Below are 15,433 nucleotides of genomic sequence, written 5' to 3'. Positions count from 1 at the left end.
ACAATAAATCAAAAGCGGGTTGCAATCTTCTCTACAAACTTGACCCACCCTAATGCACACTTTTCCGAACCTAGGTGGAAGAAAGCAGGGGATGCACTCTAATCGTAAAAAAAGAAGCGTAAAAGAAACAAACAACCAACAAGCATCGCGCTCGTCATCGTGGTCCATCGTCGCTGCTGGCGGTTGGCACCGTTCAAAACGAGCAGATTAATAATACTTTAACTGAAACTTATCCCGTCAACGGAACAGGGACCGATCGTATATAAGTCATCATAAAGTTGATTTCGGCGTATGTGAGACTCGCAGAGCCGCGTCTAGATCAGCCAGCCAGACAGAGCGAACCGATCCGGGCAAGTTGTGTGTGCCATAATCAACACTTAATTCTCATGTAATTAATTTCCAGCCATTAGAGAAGGGACCGGGAAGCTGAGCGAGAAGCAAACGCTACAGCAGACGTCAGCCAGCAGTGCGGTACTTGACTTTTGATATTTTTTCGGCGGGCGCGAAACGAGTTCTTCAAGAGGGGTTCGAGTCGGTATATTTATTCATTGTATCTGAATGGGACGCGCAGGGCAGGGGAGAAACTGCAAAATATATATCGAACACATATTTTATGGAATGGGGAGTGTAAATGGGATTGATGCATGCTCTAAATTAGATCGATTTTTTTCGGTGCTCTCCCGGTCGTTTTGTATGAGCGTTAATTTTTTCAACAACGCCTAAGAGGTTGCTTTCAACGGGACGTCAACAGACGGATTGAGTTTGAGTGAGTGGGGTACCAGAAAAAAAATAAACTGAAGTGGGTGAGGAAAAACACTTGGAAAATCCGAGTGTTCGGAAAAGAATATGCGGGCATGAGTGTAAATAAAGCATTCTTGAAAATGCCTCAAGTGTGGCTTTCGGCAGCACTTTGAACATAAGAATGACGCAAAACCATTACCAATAGTAGATGAGTGGCTAATGTTCAGAACAAATTAAAACCACAAGATTGGAGGGAATTTAACTAAGCTATAGAATTGGGTGGCAAAATGGAAGAAATCAAAACGATCCATTTCGAAAGAAAATTTCACAAGCGTGAAATCAAAGTAAAGTACTATTTCATCGCTTTCCTAGTGCGGTGGTGGTGAAGGGTGTTCGAAAAAAGACTACCCTGGAATGGTGGTGCAGATAAAATGGAAAAATTATACCGATTACAGCAGCAACAACAACGGTAGAAAGCCAATACTAAATTGGGGTTAAAGTTGAATCCAAATCAAACAAACACGCACACGCGAACTGACGAATGGACATAGGAACGAGCGAACCCACGAAGGAAGCAAGGCAGTGGCAGGTCAAAGCGCACCCAAGGGGATGACTTCGCCGCAGGCCTGCCGAGCACGGTCGAGGGGTGGTGCAAAAAATCCAACCATAAGAAAGACAGCCGAAAGGACATACGCACTCCCACCGACGGCAATGACGATGACGACGATGACTACGTGCTTGAACGAATACTCACAGCAGGAGCTCCGGATCATCGCGACGAAGCAGGATGAGTTTGTGCGTATCTGCCCTATAACCGTCTTGCCCCCGGTGCCCATCCCTGCACAGTGAGCGACCACGCTGACGGTTTCATTCAGTATCTACCAGTGTCGCCCTGCGAACGCACAGCTGTCGTCTTGTGAGTGCTATTTTGGTACGTGATACTGCAGACAAAGTTGTTACATGTTTGCTTTAATGAGCTTTGGGAAGATTCTCGGCGGAGAAAGTTACTCCTGGCGAAGGTGAGTGAGATGAAATTTATGGAACTATGACCTTTACCTTCAATGCTGGCCAATAACCTATGCACAGACATAAAACCCAGACACTCGTAAATCCCAGACTTCGGTGTTACCTCTGCGAGGAAGAATAAATAGTGTAGCACCTTGCACCCATTAGCAAAGGTAACGATTGTTGTCACTCTTCTTCATATCGAAATTTAAGGTCATGTTTTTTAAAGTCTTAAGCAAATTTCAATCACAGAATCTTAAATAATTCTCATGTTTAAACTTTATAAATTAATGATTTTGGTATTGTTTATTGACAAAATCGAAAAATATTTAAAGTACATAAGCGATTTAGTCAAGGGTCGTTTGGGGGGGGGGGGGTCTGGTTTTGATCCCGAGTCATTTTGTTAGCAACTAGAAATAACCCAGGTTGCTTGGTTATCCATTTGTATGCTTCTTTTCACACAGACTCGATAACAATCCCGTGTTTCGCCATTTCAAATTCTGAAAAGTGACAAGGTTCACGCAAGTATTTCGGTTAAGGGTCACGTGGGGGCGGTCTGGTTTCGTCACCATTTCATTGCATTTTCTTGTACTTTCAATTTCTCAAAGAATGGCCTGCTCGTTTTTGCCCGTTTGGAAGTTGTGTAATTTTCAACCAAAAAATCTAAATAACTTTTCAAATATTAATGATAGCAATTTGCAGTCTTCTAAAAAGATATGTAATTTGATATTTCTAACATCTTTGTAGAACATGCCGAACATGTAGAAATATCGTAGAAAAAGTTACAGATACAAAACTCACATATCTCAGCAGTTATAAGAGCTAGAAAATTATAGTCTTTAGCAAAGTTGTTCACAGTAATGTTTTCTACAGCTTTGCCGCACACAATTATTTTGTATCTCATCATATTAAAAGCCGGCGCCGGTGGTGTAGTGGTAAGCGTGACTGCTTTCTAACACCCCAATGGGTCTGGGTTCAATCCCAGCCGAGGTCGATGGGATTTTTCTGAGGCATAAAAAATCTCTGGTCACGTCTTCCTTCGGAAGGGAAGTAAAGCCGTTGGTCCCGGCCCATGTGTGTGTTGAATTGAATGGGTACGATATCCTACGCAGGTGTGGAAGCTGCCTTCCTGCACATTCGATTGTCGTCAATGGATGGCAATCGATGTCCGTCGGTGACTGGCACTAGATTGCGGAACAGAGACCGACGTTAAATAAAGGAAAGGAAATCATATTAAAAAAATAAATTTAAGAATGAGTGTTGTAACTCTAAAAACTTCTCAGAAGGCACCTAGTACCTTTAATAAACCATTTCAGCGTAAATAAAAAAAGCGCGTGTTTTGATACCCTTGCCACCACTGTGGTATGTAATCGGTAAAATGAATATATTTTTAAGATTTCCGCGGTACAAGTAACAATAATATCAATTAACACACTGTTCTGTTATGACAAAAAATTCGAAGAGATTTTGAAGTAAATCTCTATCATCGTTTTCTCATCCGATGATAGTGACAGAGAAGTATCTCTGTAAATATTGAGTGAGATCTTTCATTGAAAATGACATTTGCCAGCCCTGATACGTGGTTTAAAAGATCTAATCGGCAAATTTTAGCATTCTGATATTGGCAAAAGAATTATGTTTTTTTTTATTATTCTATTCAATATTCTACAATTTGAGTATTTTTCTCAACCTTATATTTTAAAAGAAATCCAATTATTTTCTAAATCTACGACCTTGAAGGTTTTTATAATTAGGATTGGTGAGACAGTTTTTGGCCCTATAATAAATTTAAATTTTATTCATTCTTCACCAAATTTAATTTAATGCAAGGCTAGGTCCTTGATTTTACCACATATCTACGCAATTAAAACCATAAACACAACACTCTAGAATTCTCTGCAGAACGCTCTAAAAATTATCTCCACAGAAATATGTACAATTCTCTTAGATTTTTTTCAAAATTCTTGCAAGAATTTCCTAACATTAATTTCCATAGCTTTCATCAACGTCTCCTTGAGTTATTCAAACAAATTTTCTTCATAATTTTCGTCAAAATTGTCTTCTGAATTCTCTTGAAGATCTTATCCGAATACGTTCGAAAATTTCCTTTAAATATCATTCTAGAATTTTCCCAGAGATCGTTGGTGGTGCAACCTTGAAGTTTTTTCGATTGCTTTGTAGCACTTATTTGTAGAACACTACAAAAATGTATCCAGAAAAAATGGGATTCACTCTGCAATTCTTTTTGAATTGGTTATTAATATTTGATTTTTTATGTCTCGATGAATTATTCGTTAGATTTTCAACGAAAGCTTTTAAATAACCTTAAAAAAATTAAATGTTTGTTCACGTTCCATGATTTACGATCAATATGGATAACGTCTCGTGTAAAAGTAGTTATTTCTAAGTGTGTACTTTAGAATCCCAGAAGAAGATGAAATAAATCATCGAAACGTCGGATAGTAGATGAAAAATATCGTTTTTTTCCTTAATTTGTTTCCCGTGCTGAACACCAATCCTCCAGGGAGGCAGCTCTCACACCTGAACCCTACCTATCGACCCATCAACTCATGAACCGGAGACCAACGGCTTTACTTCCCTTCCGAAGGAAGACGTGATCAGAGAAGTTATGCCTCGGAAAATCCCGGCGGCGCCGACTGGGATTGAACCCAGGCCTGCTGGAGTGAAAGGTAATCACGCTTACCACTACACCACCAGTGCCGCTTATGCACGTTGTAGTTGCTTATTAAGGACTGCGAGAGCCGAAAACCACCCAACATTACAGTCGAAAAAGCTCCTTGAGTAGATCACAGTTATTGTTTGATTAGTTGCTTCAAAAATCTCATGTCATTTGAAACAATTGAAGCACGCCTCATCAAAAACAAGTTCAAACACAACGATAGTGTCGGCATGGTACCTGTAAAAACTAGAATTAGGAGCATTTCACATAGGTTCGATTAAGAATATTCTTGAACTTCAGTGAGTAAATTTTTAAACCCTAAAAATTCTCTTCTAATTCTTCGTATTGATCCTAAAAATTCTCTTCTAACTCTTTATAATTTTCCGGAGATGAACAAACCTGCGGCTGAAAATATCCCGTATAAAGGAAATCAATCAATCAATCTTTATAATTCTCATAAGAAGTCACTTGAATTTTTCTCCATAATTAGGGGAAATGGCTCTAATGTTGACCTATGGATCTAAGATTGGGCCCATCACTAAAAATCTGCTATTTATAAATTTTACTTAGATGAACGCGTCATTGGGCCGATACTAATGGACATTTTTGGTCGCCATTGAAAATTTAGTCGATTGCTGAATTTATGTGTGGGCCCAAATTAGGGCCGACATTACATCAATTTCCCCCTTTTTTCTCCTTATCTGTAGGGCCTTTTTACAACTGTGTTTATTACTTGGGAATATTGTTGTCGGACCCATTTTATTTTGGTGCTAGTCACATAGTTTTGGGCCACCATATCACCATTTCCCCCATTACATCCATTGCCGGCATCACATCCATTGTAAAAAAATCACTTTTGAAATCTGCAAGAGTTGACATGGCATTCACTTCAAAATGGTCCTAAAATCTTACTGAGTCCTGAAGTTTCACTAGAAGTTACACAATTTCGGAAATTTTACTAGAAGTCACACAATTCTCTTGGAACTCTCCCTCAAAATTACATTAAAACTCTTCTTAGAATTGCTTAGGAATTTATTTTAAACTCTCCTACAATTTCCTTCGTCTCCAGAATTTCTTTAGAGCTCTCTTCAGAGCTCGATTCTTTTAGATTTTTGTTCTAATTTATCCTCACAATTGGATTTTTATACGAACAATAATTCTTTATAAATTTTCATCAGAAGACCATAAACTTCTCCTTGAAATTTGCCTGAAATTCTAATCACAATCAACATTTTCTTCAGGATATTGAAATGTCCAAGATTCAATATCCATCCTTACTTCAGAATCTTAACAAAATCTAAAAGCTTTATGATTGAAGTAGTTACTATTCCAATTTCAAAATTCAACCTCTCACTTTTTACATTTCAATCTTATGAGTTTGATTGCTTGCGGTAAATGATATTCGGTAAAATTTTATTCCGTAACTTTGGGAGTGTCCATAACCATATGGATAGGTTTGGTGCATATGTCATAACTGACTCACTTACCGTATGTTTCTAAAGAAAAACCCAAATCTTCGGTTCTAGTACACGAACTCCTTCAATAGTCAAATAAAAAACGTAACAGGCCAATCTAATCCATCTGTAGATGGAGCAGAACGGATTACAAATGACACCCACAAATATTCCTTCACAGGATCTTTTCTTCCCTCCAACTACCCCTACTTTCACCTCCTACTGTTTACCAATGTAAATATATCATTTCCATAGTTTCAAGTCGATTTTTATTACATTCTTATGCCACACTGCGCTGTCAGCATTCTGTCAGCGACGACTCGCGCGATATCCCTTCGGGCCATCCTTCGTTGGTTGCTCTTCTTGCCTAACCACCCCACCGGCCTCATTCAGTGGCATGGCTGCTGCCATCGAAATTCAATAATAGATTTTATTTTAGCCTTCGTCTTCTTCTCGGCATAACCCGCGTCTATATGTTAGTAGGACTGTGGTTAAACATTTGAACTCAGATGTCCTATTTTTTCCTTCCCTTGACAGTAGAATGGTAAGCAAACCGGGGGCAAAAATAGGAATCAAAATCTATTGCGTCTTTTTTTTTCATTTCGATTGAACACAATGTTTGCCGCTACTGGGTTGGATCTCATTTTTCTTCTTATTTTCCCGAAACCCGCCCGTCAGCGAAGTGAAAAGGGGAAATGAAGCAAATGATTGAATGAAGAATTTCCTCCGTATCATCCCGTTGCTACTTGTTCGTTTCCTGACGGAAAATAATGATTCTTTTCATCCAGTCAGTCCTTGGATTGTGAACGGTCTCGGCCCCGGGACTTTAAAAAGCACTCCGCTGACTGGCGCAGAAAGAAAGACACATCGCAGTTATTGCAGCATCTGCCATTCCTCCTCCTTAATGGACTGTGAACACACACGCCATTGCTGTTCGGAACTCCTTCTTTTCCGCCGCAAAGACACTCGGGATGAGTGGGATCTAAACGACGGCTAATGAGACTTCTCCACCGACACGAACAAGCCACTCCGACCCAATATGTTCGGGGGCGGGTGGCGAATGACATCATTCAAGTTGCCGTTTGCCGCAAACTGGGAAAACTGTGACAAATCATTCATTATATGTCTCCCCGGGGTGACAATGAAAGGCATGTGTGATCGCGAAACAATCAAGATTGTAGACAAATTTATTGTGCCGCGAAAATGGCTTGCGAATGTGTTATAACGATCAGTGCCGATGACAGCTAAATCTGAACTACATTTGACGTGGGAAATGAGTTCACCAAACTAAGAGCAGGCTTGACCATGTGTTTGGCCCATTGGCGGGTGATTCATTGCAAAGGCCTTGCATCCAAACAAGTTATCAAAACATCGAAGAAATTTTTATCGATTCGCATAAAAGTTAACAAGTTTTCAAGGATTGACAAACTTCATCGCATTTGATCCCATTCCTGCGCCGAAACCAATAAATGGCATTAATAGCAATATTTCCCCCCATAAAAATACCCCAATAGAAATTAGCCAATAAACTCCCCGCAGTGTGGCGACCCATCGAGCGGCTGACGAATTACCCTTACGGTTCATCCATAAATGACGTACAATGTTATGGGGGGCTCTGCAGGTGTTGTAACCGGCCATGTATTAGGTTTAACAAAATACGCAAGGAGGGGTGGGAGGGGTGCCTAAAATTAGTAAAAAATATGCTACGTCATTTATGCATGTCCCCTTACGATTAATTTCGCATTCCTTCTGTGCTGTGCGTTGAGCCCAGATGTGTTACCTGCCTGCGAAAGATCGAGGACCGCAAAGCGCCGGCCTCGGTTCGATGGTCCAATGTCAGATCGAGTTCCACGGTGACCCGCTTCCTCTGAGCACCATTCTCATTCATTCCTCAGCTTGTACCCGCAAATCAACCACTGACTGACCGAGAATAGATGTCCATTGCATTGCTGCTGGCTAGAGTGCCAGTATCTGTGTGGAGACGGTTGCCTTTTTATATATTTGCGAATCAACCGATTCCAGCTGAACAGGTTTCATCATTACTCGGTATGTGTGTGTGTGTGTGTCTGGTGCACTGCTACATGCCATTGGATCTCCTGGTGTGTTTGGCGTATTTTTTGTGAAGTCTTTTCTAGGTTAATGCAAACAAACAGCAACTGTGTGGTTACAGCAAACTGACATCAAAAACTGACAATGGTTCGTAAGATGCGAAAAAAAGTTATACAATGTTAAATCTTTACAATTTGAACATACTCAAAACGCAAAATCAGATATTTAAAATTATCCAGATTTTAACCAAGATTTTTGATGAATCTAGTTTCATTTGTTCACAAATGTATTCAAGTTTATTATGGAATATGATCAGTTCCGATATTTTCCAATAATCTTGAATTAATAACCATAATCGTGAAATAGAAAAGGCACTAACATAGCTTCAAAGCGCTATGACCAAGAGGAACTTTAAAATTAGTCCAGAGATCACATTCTGAACAGACGATTATTTGAGGATGGTTAACCATTTCAAATTTTAACTGATGTTTCATTTTTGCAAATTGAGCAAACATTACTCAAATAAAAAGGTATTTCGATGATGTTGGGCCCAATATAAATTCAGCTCCCACTGGGTGTTGGCACATTCCTGTGTTGAACTAAGATCCTCAGAGTTGATAAAAATCCATGTCCGTAGACGCTAGACGTTGTTAGTTGTTGCAAAATGTAACCTCCAAATATGCGTCTGCTAATAGATGTTACACGTAATTACGTCTGACAAAATTTAACCTTTAAGTAGACTGGTCTGCTGTGTTCAATAAAAATCAATACTCAGAGCGCATAGGAGCACCTTTGAGTAAATCCATTTTTGCCCATAGTACATTGCATTGGCAGCATAGAATGGCTTTATTGAGTAATCTAGGTCTTCATTTTAAACTTGGTTGGCTAGGAAGATTTTCATCTCAGTGCATTTCCCTCTCCTAGGAACAGGAGAAAATTAAACGATTTGTGACAACCAATTAGTGTCAAAAAGTACAGTGAACGCTGAGTTTTAATACCCAGCATGTACGGTGTTGACCAGGACTGTAATTGAGATGGAATTACCTCACACAATGTTGTAGGTGAATGCACTGTTTTTATAATTTCATACCGGAGGGTGCCTTCCATTCATTTTAACTAAAAAAATGGTTTAGGAAACTATGGAATAATAAGATATTATGATGGTATTGTGTATGTGTAAGGAACAAGAAAAGATTTTAAAGTTTGTGTTTGGCACATAAAACCTGCAAATTTAGCTTTGACAGAGCCACAAAGAACGATAATCTGATCGCCTCTTCGCGAAGAGTGGTGAGCGAAGAGTGGGTGAGATAAATGACAAAATCGCTTATTGCGACTCTCATGCAGCAACATTGGCTGGTATTATGTGTCAAACACAAACTCCACAATCTTTTCTTGTTGCTTACACAAACAAAATATTATTATAATATCTTATTATTCCATAATTTCATAAAACTTCTTTTTAGCCAAAATGAATGAAAGGCCACGAATTAACGTTTAGTTAAGTGTATTATCCGGAAAAAAAATTCTTGCGGAGCTGGGTCTCAAAATGTGCTCAAGGGAAAAAATATATAATGGGATTAAAGACAAGTGTTTCATATGTATGATGTAGGACGTTGAATTTGAGCCTAGCGTTCAGTTCTGAACAGTCAGAACATAATTTCTAACGGTGAGATTTATGTAGATTTATATCGAGATGTTTACAGTTTCTTTTACACATGGTTATCAATCATACACTCATATTCTTGTTTTCGTTCAAACCGTATTTTCCACACAAAAAAAAAACAACAATATGGGTGATGGTCACATCTCGGTAACTGGTAAAACTGCTTACCTGGCGGTCTTACCACGTTTAATATTTGTGAATTTAGAAAACTGCCTTCCCGGAATTGGGAACATGTTTTTGCCTTCCATAAAATGTAATGTAATGTAACGCTGTATTCAATTTGAGATTGTACACTCCTCATAGATTAGAGGTCCATGTGATATTTCATGAAACAAATCCAGAAAGTACTCGTTTTTATCTGAGAAAAATAAACAGTGTACCTGGCATTGTTTGAAAATTACTGCAAAATCAGGGAATTAATCGGAAATCGAACATAACCCGGAAAACCGGGAAATAACCGTAAATACGATTGGAACCTTTAAATGTTTTACTACCTATATTAGTAGTATTATGTTAATAAACATTATAAGTCCGAAATATCAAAGGTTTACCTTAAAATCTTAAATATTTTTCTTTTCCATAGTACAGGATACCAGAAAATTAGCCTGAGATCTAAATAAAATTAACAATGTCTCAGAATCTGGCATTTTAATTGTTTTTAAATTGTATAGCCTTGAAAAATGTTCATGTTACACAATTTAAAAGATTTCTCCATTTCTGGGATATTGCAATCACGTACTTAGATAGTTTTTCCAAGCTTGAGATCTCACATGTCTAGCCTCATAATCTTGAACAGTTTTATAATATTAGTATTTTGAAATTTGTTTTCAATCGAAGTCTCAGAATCTTAAGAATTTTTGTTAATCCTGTATACATAATTTCTGTGTATTGGCACTAAATCTTGAAGAATGTACAATGTTTAAATTATTTCTTTTAAACCTATCTCAGGATATCTTTGCAAATTTCTCAAGGATTTTCTTAGGATCATTTCAAACTGTCTGCGTAATCTCTTCTGCTTTCAGGTTTCCCTTCAATAACCTACTGATTATGTTCAGTATTCCATAGTAATTGTCTCCATAACAATCTCGGAAATCTGTGCAGAACACCTCCTGAAATTGAAATTCCATCTACATTTATCTTCGCATTCTAATTTCGCAATAATTTTCGTTCATTTTTCTCCATAGGTTTTGTCGTAACTGGGCATCATTCTTCTCGAGATTTGGCTGGATTGCGCTACTTATTCAAATAAGAGGGCTTTCCGTGCCAAGTTCTCGATCGTAGTAGGCTGCTGGTATTTGCTGATCGGTACTCGGTGATTGACTTGGTTACCGTCGACAAAGGGCTCGCTTGGGGACTCTCACTTCCAAAAGAAGGAGAGGGCTCGCTTGCTCGTCGTTGGGTCGGTTGGTTGCTTGGCTGATTTGCTGGTGCTGCCGGGTTGTCTTGGCTACCATCGAACCACAAAGGGCTCGCTTGGGAACTCTCGCTTCCAAAAGAAGGAGAGGGCTCGCTTGCTGGTCTTTCGGTCGGTTTGCTGCAGTTACTGGTTGATTTGCTGGTGCCGCCAGCTTGCCTTGGTACCGTCATTCGGTCGGTTGTATATTATTCTTGCTTTCGAAGTAGGTAGATGCTACCTTTTCAGCGTCAGAATGGAGAATGACCCACATGTACAGTACACTCTCTTTAAATAACTGAAGGTTTTTACACTTCAACCAATCAGAGATTGCGAAGGAGAATTCAATCTCATTAGGGAAGTTCAAATATTCTTATTACTATTATTATTATTATTATAATTAGTACTGGCGGTTACCAGTTGATTAATGGGGAAATAACTTCGTTAAAAGTTCCGCATTTTCTATTCTGGATATTAAAACACAATTATTATTTTCTAATTTTATTTGATTTATTTATTTTATTTGCTCATCGCACCTTTATACTACAGATTTCTTTGGAATATTGCTCGGAAATCTCTTGCTATGCCTTTCAGAAATTAGAAAAGTATTCTCCCAAAATTTCCTTGGATTTAACCTCATTTCTTCAAAATCTACTCAAAATTACCTTCAGAAGATCCTTGGAATTTTATTGGAATTCTCTTGATACTCTCCTTATAATTCCGCTAAAATTTGCTTATGAAACTCCTCGAACACTACGTATAGTTTCATTTTGAATATGCTCAAAATTTCCTGCCAATCTCCTGGAAATTCCTTGAAAAATCTTATGAATTATCTCAGGAATTCTCGTGAAACTATGTTCAAACTAGTTTGAAATTATTAAAAAAAAATCCCTTGGAATAATTAGCCATATTTTTTTTTGCAGCTCGCCTCAGAATCTCTTTGATTGATTGATTGATTGATCAATATTTAAGAGATTTTCAACCCATGGTGATCATTGTCCAAAGTTTTAGAATTGTAGTCATATCATCTTTATGTTTTAGCAGTGCTGGTAGTGGTAAGCATGATTGCCTCTCACCCCAAAAGGCCTGGGCTCAATCCCAGTCGGCGCCGCCGGGATTTTCTAAGGCATAAAATCTTTGATAACGCCTTCCTTTGGAAGCGAAGTAAAGCCATTGGTCCCCGGTCCACGAGTTGATGAGTCGATAGGTAGGGTTCAGGTGTGGAAGCTGCTTTCCTGACGTCTGTAGATTTGGTACTCAGATCGACGGAAAAACAATCTTTAAGTTTGCCGTACTTTGAAGGGAAGAGGCTCAGAGGTCCATTAGAATGCTCCTTGAAATTCCTATCGATTTGCTTTAGAGTTACCTGTAATTCTACTCATAATCCCCATAATAGTATCTTCAGAACGACTTTGAAATTCACCTTTAGATATTCTTACAATTTTCTTGAAATATTTTCCTTCAATTCCACCAAGAATTGTTTTAGAATTTTCGCTGGAACTCCTCTACAATTCTATTTAAAAATGCAATTTGCATTCTCATCATAATTCTCTAGCCAATGCTTCATAGTGTCCAAATCGTAACATTTTGTCCAAGTCCAAGAACCATATCTTAAAAATTGGGAAGATATTTTAAGGATTAAAGTCAGAAAAATCGCAAAGTTTGAGAACGTTAAACACTGACCTAGCTTCAAAGCACAGAACAGAAGGGGAACTTCGGATCAGAAAATGGCTCCACTTTTCATTGGCGAACACTAGCGCACCTAGCAGTAGACGGCATCTTCTGCCTGCAGTTAAGATAGGCGCATGCTATGATAGTGTGAGTGCGCATAGAAAGCCCGTGTGGAACGCTACCACAACGCATCGCTTGATGAGCAGAAAACCGTACCACTTTTTGATTCACCGATTTGTTTGCACTTCCCCTTCTGTTCTGGTGTGCTCAAAATAGGGGAAATGGCTCTAATTTTGGCCTATGGATCTAAGATTGGGCCCATCGCTAAAAATCTGCTATTTATCAATTGTATCTAGATGAACGCATCATTGGGACGGTACTAATGGATATTTTTGGTTGCTATTGAAAATTTAGTCTATTGCTGAATTTATGTATGGGCCCAAATTAGGAACACTTAGGCCAACATTACATACATTTCCTCTATTGCAATTTTCTCATGTTATCTTCAAACAATTTCTTTGGTTCTTAAATGTTATTCCGCATATCTCATTGTTTTCTAAGCTCAATCTGCCAATTCGGCCTAGTACCTTTCTAATAATTTACATTTCATAAGGGGTTTTTCTTCGGCCTTCTGCGTTTAATATAAAAACCCATCAACATCATAATCATGCTTGTATAAGATAAGATTCAAACTCATATGTGAACCACTAGGCCAGGGCCGTCCTTTAGTAGAGTATTGATAGTTGCTCAGAAATAGATATTGAGCAGGAGTCATTAGAGGAAAACTTATTTAACATTTCGATTTAACTTCATGATAGTTACCGTTTAAAATCCGCACACACTCAAATTGCTCTAACTTTTGATTCGTTGGGAAAAATTAATTGAAATTTTGCGTAGACATAATTTAATGTGTATTGTGTAAACTCTGTGAGTTGATTTCATCAGGTGCGCAAAAGTATTCAAAATGGCCACGAAAGAAGAGTGCGTGTGCGAAAAAGTTTATTAAGTGTGTTGTTGATCCGAAGCGAAGATCCGAAGCGAAAAAGCCGTCAGGTCACCGAGAACGATCAAAAACGTGTGGTTGTGGCCTTTAAACGGAAACCGAGCGCCTCAGTTCAAGATGTGGCTAAAAAGTTGCATGTGAGAAAGACTTTCGTGCAGAATACCAAAACTCGACCTGAACTACGTACGTTAAAGGTTCAGAAGTCCCCAAGCCGTGACGAGAAACAAAATACGGTCGCAAAAAACCGTGCCCGGAAGTTGTACGACCAGAAGTTAACGACACCACACTGCTGCTTAATGGATGACGAGACATATGTGAAGGCGGACTTCAACCAGATTCCAGGAAACCTGTATGTGACTGCCAAGGATAAGTGTGATGTTCCCGAGAACCTCCGGACGATGTCGAAATTCGCCCAGAAGTTCTTAATTTGGCAAGCGATTTGTACTTGCGGAAGCCGGAGTACACCTTTCGTTACCACAAGCACCAGGAATGGACAGAATGGAGTGTCTCCAAAAGCGGCTTCTCTCTCTCCTGAAGGCTCACGACGGTCCGACGATCTTCTGGCCGGATTTGGCATCATGCCACTACACAAAGGACGTGCTAGAGTGGTATAAGGCGAATGATGTCGATTTCGTGCCGAAATATCTGAACCCCCCAAACACTCCGGAACTGCGCCCAATAGAAAAATACTGGGCCATTATGAAGGAGCACCTTCTAAAACGACCTAAAGTGAAGCTTTAATGTTTCTTCAAGCTCGGAATTCTTTACTTTTGCTTAGCACGATATTCAAAAAAATTAAATCTGAGTTCTCATAGAAACAACAGTGTTTCACAGAGTTTCGAAAGTGTGTCAAGTCCAAAATCGTGATAATTTTTCTTGATGATCTCAGTGAGAATCGCAAACAATGTCCAAGTCTTAGATGCGGCATTTACTTTACAAAGTTGCATTGATGCATTTTGAATATTTGTATTAACTTCTGAACCTTGAATACTTTTTATGCCTCAAAATCTAGAAAAATGCTTCACGTCTGGCGTATATATATATTTTCAATATCTCACTGTTACGCTTTTCTGAAATTTCTAGCCTCATAATTGAACAATTTTCTTAGACAAAGAAAATCTTAATCCTAGATCTTGAATGTATGTGTTTGGGTCTTGAAAAATTTGCCAAAATTTGTCCAAATTAACAAAATTATTATTATACTTTGATTATATGTTTTAGTATTACTTCTGCGTGAAGTCAACGATTTACATAGTTGAAGATGCTAATTTCAAATAACAGACTGTAGTGGTAATTTTTATACGATAGATGGAGTAGATGAAAGCATAGAGTTGATAGTTCCGTTAGAGTAGGGCAGTGTGAAAATTGCATATAGATAGTAGAATAGCGAGCTAGGACAACTCTTAAGGAAGGTACAAATCGGTTTTTTCATCTCTCTTTACCAAACTCCCCCTTTGGAGAGGGATGGTGAGGGGTGTCCCCCCCGCCACCACTTATTATTATATATTTCTAAGGGATTACTCCAAAAAATCTGCAGAGTTATTTTCAGGATATCCGGTAACGTCCTATTTCCTCCTGCAAATTCCTGAAAATTCACTCCAAAACATTCTAGAAATTCACTGTGATTTAGCTTTGCATTCTTCACAATTCTGTCGAAAAGAAGCATTAATTGATATCCATAATTTTCTTGAAATTCCTCAGAAGTCTCTTGGTATGTCCTTAAGATTTTATTTCCCTGCGAATTCACTTGAAATTCTTCTCAAAATGCCATTAA

Source organism: Ochlerotatus camptorhynchus, unplaced genomic scaffold (assembly GCF_037179485.1).
Source record: "Ochlerotatus camptorhynchus isolate MF236.1 unplaced genomic scaffold, CSIRO-AGI_Acam_v1.1 ptg000278l, whole genome shotgun sequence".
NCBI lineage: Eukaryota > Metazoa > Arthropoda > Insecta > Diptera > Culicidae > Ochlerotatus > Ochlerotatus camptorhynchus.
This window is presented reverse-complemented; position numbering follows the sequence as displayed.